Genomic DNA, 17,419 nt, shown 5'->3' with positions numbered 1-17,419 from the left:
TGAAGCATGTTGCACCCTGACCCCATGACCCCCCATTTGCCATGGCTAACCTGCACATCCCTGGACACTATGGGGCAGTTTAGCATGACCAATCAACCTAGCCTACACATCTTTGAGCTGTGGGAGGAAACCTATGCAGACACAGGGAGAATGTACAAACGCCAGACAGACAATTGCCCAAGACTGGGATTGAACTTTTGCCCCTGGTGCTGTGAAGGCAACAGTGCTAACCATTGAGTCACCATGCCACCCATAAACCTGGATCATCTGTTTCTCAGTAGCACTTAAGGGTTAGGATTTGCACTGGCCTGAACTTTTCTTCTGTTGAAAAATAGCGCAGTGGGGCTTTCAAAATCTCTTTGCGAGGTCAAAAAGTTCCTCAATTTAGTGCTTCATTTGGAAGATGGCTAGTAGACATAGAAAAAAAAGAGATAGAGACTGTTAGGATGAGGAGGAAGGAAAACAGCAAAAGAGAGCAGACAAAGAAATGCAAGAATAAGTGAAGAACAAATAAAACTGAAGGGAAAAACACAAAGAGGAAAAGTAACCGAGGAAAAAGGAAGAGTGAATTGAGATGGAGGAAGCAAAATTGAAATAAGTGAGGAGTCAGCCGGCCATCTTCGGTCTTCCCAAAACTTGTCGGTTTTCCAGAACAAGGAGTTGACCTCAACCGAATGATGCAGACTGGCATATTCCAAGGTACGGGGCTTCATGCTGAGGGACGCACTTAAGCTTGGGGCAGCTGCCACGGGGGGGGCAGTGGGGAAAGACCATTGTCTGAGGTCTTCCTGCTGAAGGTAAGTGGGGTCTGTTCAGTTATTGAACCCTCCCGGTGCCTCAAATTTGTGTAAATATAATCTTGTACAAGTAAGAAATGCCTTTGGTTTGTTTGTATAGGGTCAAATTCCAATGTTTGTTTGTCCCTTGAAATGCTACTGTACAGAACTGAACTATGTTTGTGACTATGTATACATATATAACATATTTTTGATGAATAATGTATATTTTTGAAATAAAAGAATGTCAGTAAAAGAGCCGGACAAGTAAAAGTAAACTTCCAGCTTTCTGCAAACCTTACCCACTGGAACACAAGGAATATGTACAGGTACGAACCTAGAATTTGCTGGGTTGCCTGAAATTAAATGAGGAGAAAAAGTACAAAGCCTGGTGATGACCTAATGATTAGAATTGTCACCAGTTTTAAAGTATCTCTATGTTTTGCTGAAGGAATGTGTACATATTTAGACTGAAGCATTTTAACTGAGCAGTAATGGGCTGATTTGTCATGGCAACTCTGGAATTGTTGTTAAAATAGGCACAGTGAGTCAGTTAATGATAATGTAGACTATTTATCAGTTGAATTTCTGATTGACATAGAATTGTGCTGTGTCATGTTGTGCCACAGTAATTCTGGTCTAGTTGGAGATCTGTTTTAAAATAGGCACAGTGAATCAGATGTGATAATGTAGACTATTTATCATTTGACTTGGTTTGATTTATTTATTGTCACATGTACCTAAGTACAGTGAAAAGCTTTGTTTACAAGCAGTGCAGGCAGATCGTAGTAAGCAAGGACATACAGATGTTAGGGTGAAAAAAAGACTTAGACAGAGGCATACAGGTTCACAAAGGGCATGCACTGGCTAGATCAACATTAACAAGATCAGCATTATTTGAAGTTAGAGAGTCCATTCATCAGTCTGATAACGGCTGGGAAGAAGCTGTTCCTGAACCTCCTGGTGCGTGTGTTCAGGCTTCTGTCTTCTGCCTGATGGAAGAAGTTGTACGAGATCATTACCGGGTGTGATGGGTCTTTGTTGGTGTTGACAAACTTTCCACAGCAGCGAGCCGTGTAAATAGAGTCCATAGATGGAAGGTTGGCTCCCATGATGGCCTGGGCTGTGCACATCACCTTCTATAGTTAATTACGGTCCTGGGCAGAGCAGTTGCCATACCAGGCCATTATGCACCCAGACAGTATGCTTTCAATGGTGCATCTGTAAAAGTTAGTGAGGGTCATATAAGTTGAATTTTGATTGTCATAGCATTGTGCGGTATTGTATGGTTGATGAGTGTTATAAACAGCACGAGCAAGCTGAAACTAACGTCGAAGTTTGCTAAAAACAAGGGATAAGCCTCTTCCCAGGGAGATACACCAAGTCTGAATGAGTTCATTGATTGAAACTGACCATGGTAGATGACGCATTTGTGATGTTTGCCGGTGGCGATATTGATCATTTGCTGGAGATTGAATTGTATCAAGTTTTGAATGCATAGCTTCTTTGTATGGAAAAGTCATACAAAAAAAACTTGGGCCATCACCTGTTCCAATCTGATCTTTGGACAAGTCCACTTAAACAGTAAAGTAAAACGAAGAACTGTGGAAACTGAGGATCTGAAACAAAAACAGAAATTGCTGGAGAAACTCAGCAGGTCTGGCAGCATCTGTGGAGAGAAAGCAGAGTTAACATATCGAGTCAAGTGATGAAGAGTCACCTGACTTGAAATGTTAGCTCTGCTTTCTCTCCACAGATGCTGCCATACCTGCTCAGTTTCTCCAGCAATTTCTGTTTTTGTTCCACTTAAATGGGTTCATTCATGATTGCAAGCATTGTGTGGGTAAGATATTGCAGCATTTTCGAAAGTGTACCTTGCTTTAATAAAGAACATTGGGTACATTCCATTTATAGAACTGCCTTGGTTTCTTGATATCCAGAGTAAACTCAATGGACCTGGGAAAGTGGGAATAAAAACCTATGAATGTGAATTGATATAAGACTAAGAAATGCCGAAAAGCTCAGGGGATCTGGCAGCATCTGTGGAGAGAGACAAAGCCAAATATTTGACGGCCTGTCATCTAACGTTCCACATTGACCTGAAATATTAATTCTGTTTTTCTCCATGGCTGTTGCCTGAACTAGAGTATTTCTTCCCCCAGCAGTTCTGTTCTCAGACTTCCAGCACATGTTTTGCTTTTGTACTGCCGTAAATTGCACTATGCTTGTAAAAATGATCCCTGCCAAATAACCCAGGTACATTTGCTGTCTTAAACTGGAGCAAACTGCAGACAAAACATAACAAACTTAATCATGCCTATGATGGCTCCATCATTTTCTGCCTCAATCTCCCTTGAGGACCCTGTCTCTCCTCCAGGTTAGATCATGGTCCTTGGAGGGAGTTTGGTGTTGGGGGCCTGGGTGAGGAGACATTAAAAGTGGCGTGAATTGAAGAGATGACAGAAGTCAGGAGGTGACCTTGTATCTGCTTAAACTGACAGAAAACCATCCCACATTGGAGAATTTGAAGAGGAGATGTATACGCTAGGGGACCAATTAAAGCTGGAAGAGGAGGTGGCAGCAGCTGATGGCATATACAGATAATTTGGAAAATCATTCCCAGAGGACCATTCTGTTTAACGAGTTTGACAGAAGAGACTAAATGGAGGGAGGAAACATTACCTGTACCTCGACTTATGGGACTCAGTCTCTGACACTAGCTTACTGTTTTGACACAACCATGAGCAAACACATGAGGGAGGTTCTACATTACCTTCTTGAACTCACAGTTATATAGCACTTATCACAGCCAGTGAAGTGCTTTCGATGTGTCAACAGTACTGTCATGTAGAAAATCTCATAAAGGCAGTGCAGGAGAAAACTGATCGATGACTGAATTGTGAGCGTTCAAAGACTTTTCTCTGATGTCAAAAAAACCACAGAAATGCCACAATCAGTTTCATTATTTAAAAGTTTCTTCATAATTGTAGCATTAAATATGGTGGTCTCAGTCCCAGCCAGTGCAAGTGTAATATTTCAGAAAGCCAGTTGGTGAATGAAGGCATTGGAGGCAGTCTTCACCCGGTCAAACATTTACTTACAGAATGAAGTATTACAAACATGGACCTCCTAACTCAATCACACCATAGTTCCAGTGTGTCTCATCAGGACCAAGGTTAGATTCGTCCATTGTTTCCTTTTTACAAGAATGATACTTCATGGACTTCATGGTTAGGTTATGAGGAGAAATTAGACATATTTTCTCTAGAATTTAGAATGTTAAAGGATGATCTGATCAAAGCCTTCAAGACATGGTGGATAAAGATAAATTAATTCCACTGTTTGGGAATTCTAGAACTAATGGGCATGGTCTGAGAATTAGAGCCAGACCATTTAGGAGAGATATTAGGAAGCACTTCTACACACAAGTAGTAGATAGTTGGCATGCTCTTCCACAAACAGTAGGGGATTAGTGGAGTGGTGCAAAGGGGACGCAATGACCCAGTGGTATTATTGGTGGACTGTTAATCCAGGTAATGTTTTGGGGACCTGGGTTTGAATCCCACCACGGCAGATGATGGAATTTGAATTCAAAAAAAATCTGGAATTAAGAATCTAATGATGACCGTGAATCCATTGTCGATTGTCCAAAAAACCCATCTGGTTCACTCATGTCCCTTAGGGAAGGAAACTGCCAACCTTACCTGGTCTAGCCTACATGTGACTCCAGACCCACAGCAATATGGTTGACTCTTAACTACCCTCTGGGCAACTAGGGATGGGCAATAAATGCTGCCTAGCCAGCGATGCCCTCATCCTGTGAATGAATAAAGAAAAAAAAATTGTGTTAGATCAGTTAATTTACATCTGAGATTGATAAATTTTGGTTAAGCAAAGGTATTAAGGGATACGGGCTAAAGGTAGTTATACAGACTTAGGCCATGATCTCATTAAATGGTGGAACAGGCTTGTGGGCTGAATGGCCTACACCTGTTGCTATGTTTTTTTTTTCTAGTCCCACTCCTCCGCTGGTCACAACAGATTTTAAATGCAACCAGATTGGTGATCTAAGCAATTATATCGGTCTCAAACTATATCATGTTCAATATTAAGAAGTAGTCCTGGAGATTTCTTTAACCAAGGACAAATAACTGGTTTATTACCATAAACAAAACTTACTCAACGTGCAAAGATTATTTACAGTTTGGATTAATCAATTGCATAAATCTGTACTTTAAAAAAAGACACATGTACGCACACATGCACACAGTGTGAACTTTAAAGGACTTTGGGCAAGCAATAGTCAAACTCATGAACAAGGAATCAATCACACGTTGTCCCAAATGGTGTTTTGTTTCCAAAGTATTAAGCCCACACACAAGCTGCTGGCACTGGGATGTCTTCCTGGAACAGCTGTAGCTGTCTGAACCCCCTTTGCTTCAAACAGTGGGATAAATTCTAAAGAATGCTTTCCTGAAATTCTTCTCGAGAGGATAAAGAATAGAATTCTTACAGTGCGGAAACAGGCCATTTGGCTCAACACGTCCACATCAACTCTCCAAAGAGTATTCCACCCTGTCTCTGTAATCTTGCAACTCCCGTGGCTAACCCACCTAGCCTGCACATCCCTGGACACTATAGACTATTTAGCAGGGCACATCTTTGGACTATGGGAGGAAACCAGAGCACCTGAAGGAAACCCACACAGACACAGGGAGAATAGTAAAGGTGACTTCTGGTGGGTTTTTAGTCTGCACACTTTGCTATGAGAACAATATATTTTCAAAGAGAGAGAGACGACAATAGGCTTTTGCTGTTCAGGCAGGTCAAAGATTCTCTGACTGAATCTGAAGAATACATGCAGTTATGTAATTGCACACACAAACTAAACCATGTGACCGGTCAGACAGTTCTCCACACTCTATGACTCCATCCACGCTCCCTGCCCCTTGTAGGTGCTACATTGTTTTTGTTGTACCAGAAGATATGTTTCAGTAGGTCCACAATATTTGGATTGCATCTCCTCATAACACTTTGTACCTGCTCAAATGAAACTTCAATTAGAATCCTCCACTGCATATAGCTGAACAAAATTCAGCAGAGGTGCAACTTTAAAATCTATGAGATCCAGAGGGGAAATGACAGAATGGATAATGAAAGGATCTATTCCATTGTGGGAGAAGCTGGTGGTGACCTACCTTCTTGAACTGTACTCCATGGTATATAACTACACCCATAGTGATGTTAGGGAGTTCCAGAATTTCGACCCAGTAACAGTAAAGAAACAGTGATACAGGTCCAAGTCAGGACAGTGTATGTCTTGTGAGGGAACTTGCAGGTAATGACGTCCCCACATATCTGCTGTCCTTATCCTTGTGGGAGGCAGAGATCACGGGTTTGGAAAGTGCAGCTTTGTGATCAATGCGACTGCCACCTCTGACTATGTTTGTGCTTCAGGTGTGAGTTGATGCCTCATGTACCTCCTGAATGACGTCAGCCCTCAGCCTTGCTCAATGCTCCATGACCACTGACTCGGTTTCTAGATTTTAAAAAATATTTTTAATCAGTCTGTTCAGAAATGTTAGGACACATCTCTGAAGCAGATGGGACTTGAAGCCAGGTCTCCTAGCCCACAGGTAGAAACACTACCACTAGATCACAAGAGCCCTAATGTGCTGATCCATTTTTCAGAATGCCCTCTGGTTCAGACAGTCAATGCTGAATTAAAGCAAATGAAAATGAGCCTCCTGAATACGCTTACTGTTTGATTCTGGAAACCTTTCATTAGAAGGTGTTGAGGGGACATATATTTCAGCCACTTCCTCATTGAAAAATAAATTTCATTGCAATACTTTATAAATAAGAACACACAATCAATTTGATTATTAAAACATATTTATTGATGCTGCCTGGCCTGCTGCATTCCTCCAGCTCCACACTGTGTTATCTTTATTCATTTATTTATTGCGATTACCGTTCAACAAGAAAGATGGTCATTCATCTAGTCCTCAGATGACCCAGGATTCTGTTAGACAATAAGACATTATAAATGTTACCATGGTACTGAAAAGATACTTAAGCTATTATTTATCATTTATAATTTTGGTTGATTACAATTCATTGTTGAGACAGGTCAATTGATACTCTTTAGATTGAGAAGGATAGATTTTTGTTGGATAGGGTTTCCAGGGATAGGGAGCAAAGACAGATAAACGGAGCCAGGGTACAGGTCAGCCATGATCTTACTGAGTGGTGGGACAGGTTTGAGGAAATGATTGGGCAATTGCTGTTCCTGTGTTCCTAATTAATACCCTGAGACTATTTCAGGGTGTCTTCTGCATCTATCTCGTTGTTCTCACAGAACTACCTCAAAATCCCGACAGAACCTGGCTCATAGTGAGGTGGTCGTTTGTGACTGATACAGACATGATGGGCTGAAGGGCCTTTTTTTGGGCTGTGGATCTCTACGATTGTAAAAGTGAAGAACATTTCTCCTGCTAACCACCCCCCCCCTCAAAACCACACCCATTGCCACCCCCACTGACCTTTGTGCCTGATTACATGTGCCAGTGAGATTTAATGTTTGAAGGCATGGCTATAAGATCTCTCTCGAAACACATAGCATTATTGAGAAACTAAGAGAGAGATAATGCTATAATAAAGGGGCAGTCATTCACAACTTTAAGGAATAAATTTCAGTATTAATTACTTTTGCCATTGATTCAAAAATCAGAAATGCAACTTATCACAGTCAAAATATAGTGAAGGTACTCTCAACAAATCCACTGAAACGAGTCTGCCAGGACCAGTTACAAAAAAACAAAGGAGTTGAATATTGAGAAATATCCCAAGTGTAGCAGTAGGTTACAAATTGCTCACATATTACTTGTTTTTTAATAAAAGGCACTTCCTGAACAGATTGTACTCGCGATTCCAATGGGAATAAAAATGTTTCCACCAACTCTATGACGATATTAAAACCCTTAAAATGAGAGTTGCTAACTCAGGGACAGGAATTATGTTAGCCATATTCCCACCATCAATTAAAAATTGAAAGGCCACAAAGTTTACCACAGGCACAGATTAAGATTGTTATTGGTGCCCTGTCATAGAAGATGGAAACAGACCCTTCAGTCCAATCAGTCAATGCTGAACATAATCCCAAACTAACTACTACCACCTGCCTGGTCCTGACCCATATCCCTCCAAATGTTTCATATTGATGTACTTATCCAAATGTCTTTTAAACGTGGCAATTGTACCAACATCCATTACTTCATCAGGAAGTTCATTCCACACGCAAACCACCCTCTATGTAAAAAAAAGCCCCTATTAAATCTTTCTCCCCGCATCTTAAAAATGTGCCCACTAGTCTTGAAATCCCCCATCGTAGGGAAAGGGCAACTACCATTAAGTCAATCTATACCCCTCATTAGTTTATAAAGGTCACCTCTAAACTTCCTATACTCCAGTGAAAAATGTCCCAGCCTATCCAGACTTTCTTTAAAACTCAAACCTTCCATACCTGGCAACATCCTGATAAATCTCTTCTGAACCCTCTCCAATTTAATAATATCCTTACTATAACTGGGCGATCAGAACTGGACACAGTATTCCTGAAGAGGCCTCACCAATGTCCTGTACAGCTTCCAACGTAAGAGTAATCAAACACTCCACAGAACATCAGGGTGCCTGAGCCGCCAGGAAGAAATTAGCAAGGTGAAAATTGCAAGACATAAGGTCTGATTTTTCTGGAGGTTAGGAGAAACTGTCCTCACATGGTTAAATGGATTACATAATATCTGCTAGCTTCTGAAATTTGATTCCTAAACCTCCTTACACATCTTTAAGAAGCTCCTTGGAACTGAACCCTTTGAGAAAGCTTTTGGTCACCTGTCCTTGTATCTTTTTATAAAGTTCAGTGCTGAACTTTGTTTGATAATGCACCTGTGAAACACCTTGGGACACTTGATTATGTTACAGGCGTTATACAAATAAATACAAGTCATTGCAGTTAATAATCAGTTAAAAGGTTTGGAATTGACTTTCTGAAGATTTGTTTGGTTTGCCACAAGGACAAAGTCACTCTGGTTGATTTAATACTTAAACATTGTCACAATGTCACATGTCTACCCCTTTGATAGATTATTTCCAATTTATAGGACAGTGGAAGACCAGAGGACATGACTCTAATCTACGTCAAGATAAAGACAGGGCTTCCCAAAGTGATGGTTGGCACCCTAAGTGGGGTAACCAGCTGAAAGTTTGGCATTGAGTGTTGTGGACAGCAGTAGATTACTCCTTTCTCCAAGCACACGTGAATCTTCAAATAATGCCCACTGCCTAAATATAATTAACCAACTGGGTTAGGCTGCATATCAAGTTGCTGCTCTCCCTAGCCAACACACACCACACCCTCACTTTTGATGTTTTGCTTTGCCCACAATGGGCTTTGCTTGTAAATGCTCAGTTAGCCTCAAGTGTTTTTACTGGTTATGGTTAGAAGTTTACAAAAAAAAAATCACAGCGATTTTGGCAGTGGGAAAGTTGCTAAGTTATGTGTGATAACACTTCTGGCATAGGAAAAAAAAACCCTGTATAACAACCCCCCAGATTCATTGTGTCCTGAAATCTTTGGTGTGATGTATAGTATCAGCACTTAGGGCTTTTCCCCTGACCTGAATGGGTCAGGTCTATGTCCATTAACATTTAGAAGAATGAGAGGTGATCCTATTGAAACATAGAAGCGGAGGAGGTGGCCTATTAGCAATGTCACTGGGTTAGCAAACCAGAATCTAGATTAATGGGGATTTGACTCTGAATGCCATCAAAATTTGAATTCAATAAAATCTGGAGTAGAGAGCTGGCCTTATTGTAATCACTGTTGACTGTTGTTAAACACCCATCTAATTCATTAACTCCCTGTAAGGAAGGAAATCTGTCTTCCTAATGAACGAATAAAAAAAACTTGAGGGGACTGTTAGGGCAGATACCGAGAGAATGTCCCCTCCTTGCTAGAGAGACTAAGTTTAAGAATAAGAGGGTCTCCCTTTCAATATGGAGATGGGAGGCATTTCTTTTCTCAAAGGATTGTTCAGCATTGTGGAATCCCCTTCCTGAGAAGGTAGTGGAAGCTGGGGATTTTAAACAGATTCAGGATGGAATTAGATTGAGAATAAGGAGACTGAATAGATAGAGACTGAACCTATACAGAAATGAATCATATATTCCAGGGTGCAGAAAGAAAGTGGAGCTGGGACCATAGCCAGATCAGCCATGATCTCATTGAATGATGGAGCAGGATCAAGGGGCCAAATGGCCCACTTCTGGTTCCAAGTCTTATGCTCCTATGTCTACCAATATGTCTATCTACCAATCTCAGTTTCCTTTGAAGGGAGGAGAGTGGGGCAGTAAGGATGAGGAGTAGGAGAAAAGAGGAAGGGAAATGGTGGTGGTGAAAGTAAGAAGGTAGTGCCTGTGGACCATTCAGCTTGGCGTTGACCATGTTAGATTTACTTTAGGCAAGAGAATCATAAGTTATAGGGGCAGATGAGGAATTCTTAACACGGATAGATCAGCCATGAGCTTATTGAATGGCAGAGAAAGTGAGGGGCTGAGTGGTCTAAATCTGCTCCTATTTTGCATGTTCATATCAAAAACCCTTCTGCCATGAGGAGCTGTCGTACATAAGTAAAAGGGATGTGAGGTTGACCGATTAGGGAACAACAAAGGAGAGATTTAAATCAAAAGGAAAATATCAGACCCAGTGTCCTCATTTGTTTTACTTCGGGTGGAAATGGTGAATGGGCCACGGTGGGTCACTAAAGCCACCCACTGCAGGAATAAATCAATGAAATGCACATTTTGTGTGAGCTGGCATGCAGATCAGTGAATAGTGCTCACCAACACAGGCATGACCTCCAGATAACCCAGCAGCTGGGATTGTCCAAATCTGTTGAATCAGCCTTTAGATTTTTTTCTCAGCATAATTTTATGTCAGCCCAGTTCAGTATCTGGAATCCAGAAACTTTGAAAACAGGAGAGGCAGTAGGCCATTTTGCTCTTTGAGCCTGCTCCTGCCAATCAATACGATTATGGTCGATCCTCTACCTCAATGCCCTATTCCTTTTCCCACCCCACCCCCCCCCCCTACCCCTTGAGGCCTTTAAAATCTCAAATATTTTCTATCTTTGGTGAACATATTCAGTGAAATAGTCTCCACAGCTTTCTGTGGTAGAGAATCCCAAAGGTTCACTACCTTTAGAGTGAAGAAAATTTTCATGTCAGTCCTAAATGGTTTGCCCTATATCCTAAAACTGTTCCTTGGTTCTAACCTCCCCAGCCAGGGAAAACATTCTCCCTGCATTCAGTCTATCCAGCCTTGTTTCTATGAAAATCCTGACACCTCCACCCCCATTCCCCCCGATTCTTTTCAACACCAGCGAATACAGTCGTAACTGATGTAATTTCTCTCCATAGGTCAGTTCTGCTGTCCCAGGAATCAGCCTGATAAACCTTCACTGCACTCCCTCCAGAGTCAGCACTTCCTTCCTCAGATAGAGACAAAAAAAAGCAAGGAATACTCCACAATAGCGTCAGAGGAGCAGGAAAGCTGACGTTTTGGGTCAGGACCCTTCTTCAGAAAAGGAGGGTCCCGACCTGAAACGTCAGCTTTCCTGCTCCTCTGATGCTGCCTGGCTTGCTGCATTCCTCCAGCTCCACACTGTTATCTCTGACTCCAGCATCGACAGTTCTTACTATCTCTGAGTGAGGAATACTCCACCACTGGTCTCACCAAGACCCTGTTTAACTACAGTAAAATGGCCCAAATTCTGGACTCCGATACGCTTTTAATAAAGGCCAATATACCGTTTGCCTTCCTAACTGTTTTTTGAACTTTCCTGTCTATTTTCACTGACTGGTATACAAGATCATCCAGATCCACACCACCTAATATATCAGCATCTAAATAATATTCTTCCTTACTGTTTTTCAAACCGAACTGCATAACTACATATAGCCATCTTGTCCTCTATCTGCCATGTGTTTGCCCACTCACTCATCTTGTCTGAATCACTTTGAAACTTCCTTGTATTCTCCTCACAATCCCACCCAGTTTTGTGTCATCAGTTGCACTCAGTTCGCCTATCAGGTTATTTATTTATTGTGACTAAATGGACCCAAGCACCAATCCGTATAGCACCCTACTAGTCACTGCCTGCCACTTCAAAAAAGACCCATTTACTCCCAGTCTCTCCTTATTTGGTCCATGCAATATATTACCCACTGTTCCACGTGCTTTAACTTTGCCCATTAACCTCTAATAAAGGGAAAAAAACAGAAATTGCTGGAAAAGCTCAGCAGGTCCGGCAGCATCTGTGGAGAGAAATCAGAGTTAACATTTCGGGTCAAGTGACCCTTCCTCAGTTTCCAGCAATTTCTGTTTTTGTTTCTGATTTACAGCATCTGCAGTTCTTTCGGTTTTTATTTCATAATTAACCTCTTATAAGGAAACTTATTAAAAGTCTTCTAATAATCCAAATACATCACATCCACTGGTCCTCCCTTATCTAAACAAGAACTGAAAGACAATGGCATGAATGTTGTCAACAAGAACAGTAAAGTGATTTAACAAAGTGAAACCACTCAGAGGCCCTCTGGAGGATTCCAGCAGCTGATGGACAGAATAATTCCTCTCAATTTCAAGCTGGCCATGTTCTAAAAAGCACCTTGGAGACATTCTCAGTGAAATCCCATTGGGAGAAACATCCATTCAAGGGTAACATCAGTTTTCACCTTCTGCTCTCGTGGATCAGCCAGAAACTGAAGAGAAAGTACGCAAGAGGATCAATGTTGGAACAAAACCACTTCAGATGGATTAACACTTCTGTTTGATTATAATTCCCTTTCTCCCACTCCACCCCCTCCTCAAATTCAATTTAAAATAAGAAAATATTGGTATTTATAGCATCAGTCACAACTTTACACTTTACAGCTAACGAATTATTTATTAAGCATAGCCACCTTTGTAATGCAGGAAATCCCGCAGTCAGTTTGTTCACAGCAAGTTCCCACAAACAACAATGCTATAACAGCAGATAATCGGCTTTAGTTATGTTGGTTGAGGGTGAAATATTGGCCACTGAGACACCAGCTAGAACTGCCTTGCACTTCTTGGACCTAACGCCATTGGATCATTCACTACCCGAGAGGGTTGGCAGGGCTTCAATTTAAAGTGTCATCTGAACAATAGCTTTTCCAACAGGTCAGCACTACCTCAGTGTTGCACTGAGAATTCCAGAATCTGTTATGGCCCAAATCTCCTGATATGGAGGAGAGCCCTCTGATTCAAATGTATGTTACTGATACTCCTCAGGAGCCTGATGAAGTCCTAAAGTAGGTGAAACCCATGATACCGATGCCAAATTTTAATATTTGGATTACAGGTTTACTCTGCCCATGCTGCTCAGTCACTTGCTGTATACTTGTCCTACTTAACCTCTACATATCCTCCCTTTTGCAGGAACTTACTAAGAACATTCACAGCTCATCTACAACCTGCTCAAGAGCATAAGTGAATCCAAGTTAGGTTCAATCTCTTCCCCCATGCCTTTTATTTTCACACCCACCTCAACCAGAAGACAGTGCTCACCCTCTCCCCAACCTCCTGACCCACAGACAGTGCTATGAGATAATCAAGATTCATATGCATTTTTTTGAAAATATTTTCTCCTGTTAATTAATGCTATTTCCAGCTTAGTTTAACACAAGATTTAGGACAATTGGACTGTTCACAGAATTCAGCACCTACTGATGTAAAAAGGAGGACTGTAGATTCTCTTCTCCCAACTATCCTGCACTATAAGGATACAGTTGGATTCTAGGTATTCTCTGCTTTGGGAAGCAGCTGGGACTGGAAGACCAGGCCAGAATTGCGGAGCTTAGTCCTAGTGCAAAAACATAGGAGCAGAGAATGCCAATCTGATGGTGCCGGCCATTTCTTACAAAAACTCTCACCTTTCTTCTTGAGCTTCTGCAGCAGGAATGAAATTACAATCTCGAAAAGGTGCTACCCACCGAGCCACAAGTAACACCTACTACAGGAGCTCTGTGAAACAAAACGAAAAGTGAAAATGCAAGCAGTAAGTTGCTAAAACAGCCGCCACAAAATAAAGCTTTATTGCCTTTACATTTGTTGTTATTTAACTCACTGACCATCTTTCAGGCTTCATACCTGAAAGATTAACATACTTCCTTCCCACATACATTGCTGACTCCCTTTATTGATTTCTTTTCCAAGGGTTTTGAATTTTCAGCATTGCATAATTTTTTGCCATACTGCTCTTTTAAAAAAAAGAACTGTGCTTCTTTCGATAAATGATGAAATGGCATTGGGAAAGAGCAGCAAATAAGAACATTAAACATTGAAGAGGTTTGTGTTACAGCTGATAAGAGATACTGCAATGGTAAGCCAACGTGGCAGGCAATTAGCCACACGTCCAGTTGTTACTGTTCTAGGGACCTGGTCCGATTCCAAACATCCACATTACTGCAATGCTTTTTTTTTTTATTATTCTTTCACAGGCGAGGCCAGAATTTATTGCCTATCCCTAATTGCCCAGACAGCAGTTAAGAGTCACCCACAAAATTGTGTGTCTAAAGTGTTGCATGTAGGCCAAACCAGGTAAGAATGGCAATTTCTTTCCATAAAGGACATTAGTGAACCAGACAGGTTTACCTCAACAATAAGCAATGGATTCATGGCCAACATTAGGCTCTTAATTCCAGACTTTTAAAATTGAATTCAAATTCCACATCTGTCATGGCCGGAAGTTGAACCCAAGTCCCCAGAATGTTACTTGAGTCTGTAAATTAACAGTCCATCAATAATAGCGCTAGACCATCGCCTCCCTGTGGTTGGAATGATACTTTTAAAGCCCAGGAGGATACTCAGCACATAGTGCTTGTGCTGGCTCATTGAAGGATCTATCCACTTAGTCCAAATTCCAAGATAGCAAGAACTGCAGATACAGGAGTCAGAGACAACACAGTATGGAGTTGGAGGAACACAGCAGGCCAGACAGCATCAGAGGAGCAGGAATCTGAAAAAGGGCCCCGATCCGAAACGTCAACTTTCGTGCCCCAGTGATGCTGCCTGGCCTGCTGTTCCTCCAGCACCATACTGTGTACTCTCAATTCCCTTCTTTTTTCCTATAGTCCTGCATACATTTCCTTTCTGATTATACTGCAAATTGCTTTTTAATGGTTACTTTTGAAAACATGTCCACCACCATTTTAATCAGGGCATAATTTTTTTCAGAAATGCAGTAAGTATTTTGTCAGAACAGAGTCATACGGTAACAGATCGTTCGGTCTAACCAGTCCACGCCAAACGTAATCCCAACTGCCTGCACCTGGCCCATATCCCTCCAAACATTTCTTACTCATGTACTTGCCCAAATCTCTTTTAAACATTGTAATTGCACCCACATCCATCAGTTCCTCAGGAAGGGCATTCCACATGCAAACCACTGTGTAAAAAAGTTGCCTTTCATGTCTTTTTTAAACGTCTCCTCTCAACTTCAAAATGTGTCCCCTAGTCTTGAAATCCCCCATCCTAAGGGGAAGACAACTACCATTGACTCTAGCTACACATTATAAGTTTCTATAAGGGCTCCTCTCAACCTTCTACGCTTCAGTGATAAAAGTCCCAGCCTTTCTTTATTACTTAAGCCTTCCATACCCGGTAAATCTCTTCTGAACCCTCTCCAGCTTAATAATATCCTTCCTATAACAGAAGAAGTTTGAAGTGATATGGGCCAGAAGCAGGCACGTGGGACAATTTAGTTTGGGATTATGGTCAGCATAGACTGGTTGGACCAAAGGGCCGGTTTCTGCGCTTTATGACTCATTTTGTTGTGCTTTAGGAGTACAATACAATGGGTGACAGCCCCTTATTGGTTCATTTCTTGGGACGATACTCTGAACACTATGTCAGCCTATCTGGTTTAAAATTGAAACAAAACCTGACGTTTAATGGTCAATCAATCAGTATGAATGGGTGCACTCTTATGGCAGAATTGTTGCATTTCCCCGTACATTGGTGCCTACAATGGTATTCTTGTGAACTGGCCTACTGAGTGCAAGATGAAAAGCTTTGACAAAAATATTGCTGGAAGAATAAACTTAAGACCAAATTAAATCAATGTACATCTCATAACCACTCCAGTACTTTTAACCATTTTCTCTGTGCAGCTTGTTGGGAGCGGAAAGTTTTTCCCCCACCCCTTATCCACTCTCTGTAACAGAGCCCCTCAGGATTTTGGATAACAGTACTAAGTCCCATCATTATTCTTACATCAGAGACAATTTAATCAGAACTTTCAAAGTCTCTCCACAAAACAGAAGCTCTTCATTGCTTGGATCATTTGAAATAAACATTCCTTACGATCTCTCAAAACCTGGACTGATTATGCAGATTATCTTGAAGTCTAGGGTTGACCCCCTCCTACCCGAATTCTTTTTCACTGCTTAGGCAGTGAGTGCTGCAGGGTCTGATCCATAGGGAAGACAGATCCAGGCAAATTAAAACATCATTGGGTCAGAAATGTGAACTCCTGCACAGAGCAAAATGATAACTTTTTTTTCTAACTGATAGTCAAGGAGAACTAACTTACCTCCAGGATCTGCTCCAAACAGCCGCTATCTATGTGCATATTTAGATAAAATGCATACAAAATCTCAGCCAATTCCATTTCTGTCCTTTTCTAATCCTCTTATTTTGCTCGAAAGAACTTTAACCACAATGGTTGTATATTCTCTGCCTATCGCAGGCAGTGCCTAGCGGCCACCTACATACCTACCAGAATGACATCAAATACAGCAGCTGATGTACATTAGCACCTTCTTAAAAGATGAATGAGGATTCTTGTGATGCACTGGTAGATTCTCTACCTCTGAGCCAGGAGACCCAGGTTAAAGTCCCAACTGCTCCAGAGCTTTGTAAAAACATCTCTGAAGAGGTTGATTAGAAAATATCTAAAAAAAAAATCTGATGGGAATAAGAGGCCTCTTGTGGTGCAGTGCTAGTGTCCCTACCTTTGAACGAGGAGGACTGGGCTCAAGTCCCATTTATTCCAGAGCTTTGTAATAACATCTCTGAACAGGTTGATTAGATAAACAAGGGACTCTGATGGAGCAGTGGTAATGTCCCTATGTCTGAGCCAGGAGGTCTGGGTTCAAGTCCAACCGGCTCCAGAGGTGCGTAACAACATCTCTGAACAGAAAATATGCAAGAGATGAATAAGGCAGAAGAGCTGTTAAAAACAATTTATCAAGCTGTTCACGGGTGGCATGGTGGCTGTGGTTAGCACTGCTGCCTCACACCACCAGGAACCCGGGTTCAATTCCAGCCTCGGGTGACCGTGTGTGGAGTTTGCACATTCTCCCCGTATCTGTGTGGGTTTCCTCCCGCAGTCCAAAGAGGTGCAGGCTAGTTGAATTGGCTGTGCTAAATTGCCCATAGTGTTCAGGGATGTGTAAATTAGGTGGGTTATAGGGGGAATAGGAACAGGAATAGGAATGGGATGCTGTGAACAGATTCTATGAAACATTTAATCTTTTACTCATCAGAACATTTGAAA

General features: G+C 41.5%; 1 long non-coding RNA gene across 1 annotated transcript; it reads right to left on the bottom strand.

Moving 5' to 3' along the window:
• Positions 1 to 6,653: 6,653 nt before the first annotated feature.
• LOC109913827 lies at positions 6,654 to 16,824 on the bottom strand. The gene is made up of 2 exons (XR_007264724.1): positions 13,794 to 16,824; positions 6,654 to 6,801 (listed from the first exon to the last, which is right to left on the bottom strand). It is a non-coding gene; the product is annotated as an uncharacterized LOC109913827 (long non-coding RNA).
• Positions 16,825 to 17,419: the final 595 nt, after the last annotated feature.

This window comes from Rhincodon typus, chromosome 25, assembly GCF_021869965.1.
Source record: "Rhincodon typus isolate 14 chromosome 25, sRhiTyp1.1, whole genome shotgun sequence".
In the NCBI taxonomy this organism is placed as follows: domain Eukaryota; kingdom Metazoa; phylum Chordata; class Chondrichthyes; order Orectolobiformes; family Rhincodontidae; genus Rhincodon; species Rhincodon typus.
The sequence above is the reverse complement of the archived record's forward strand: the minus strand, read 5'-3'. Positions and strand labels throughout refer to the sequence as shown.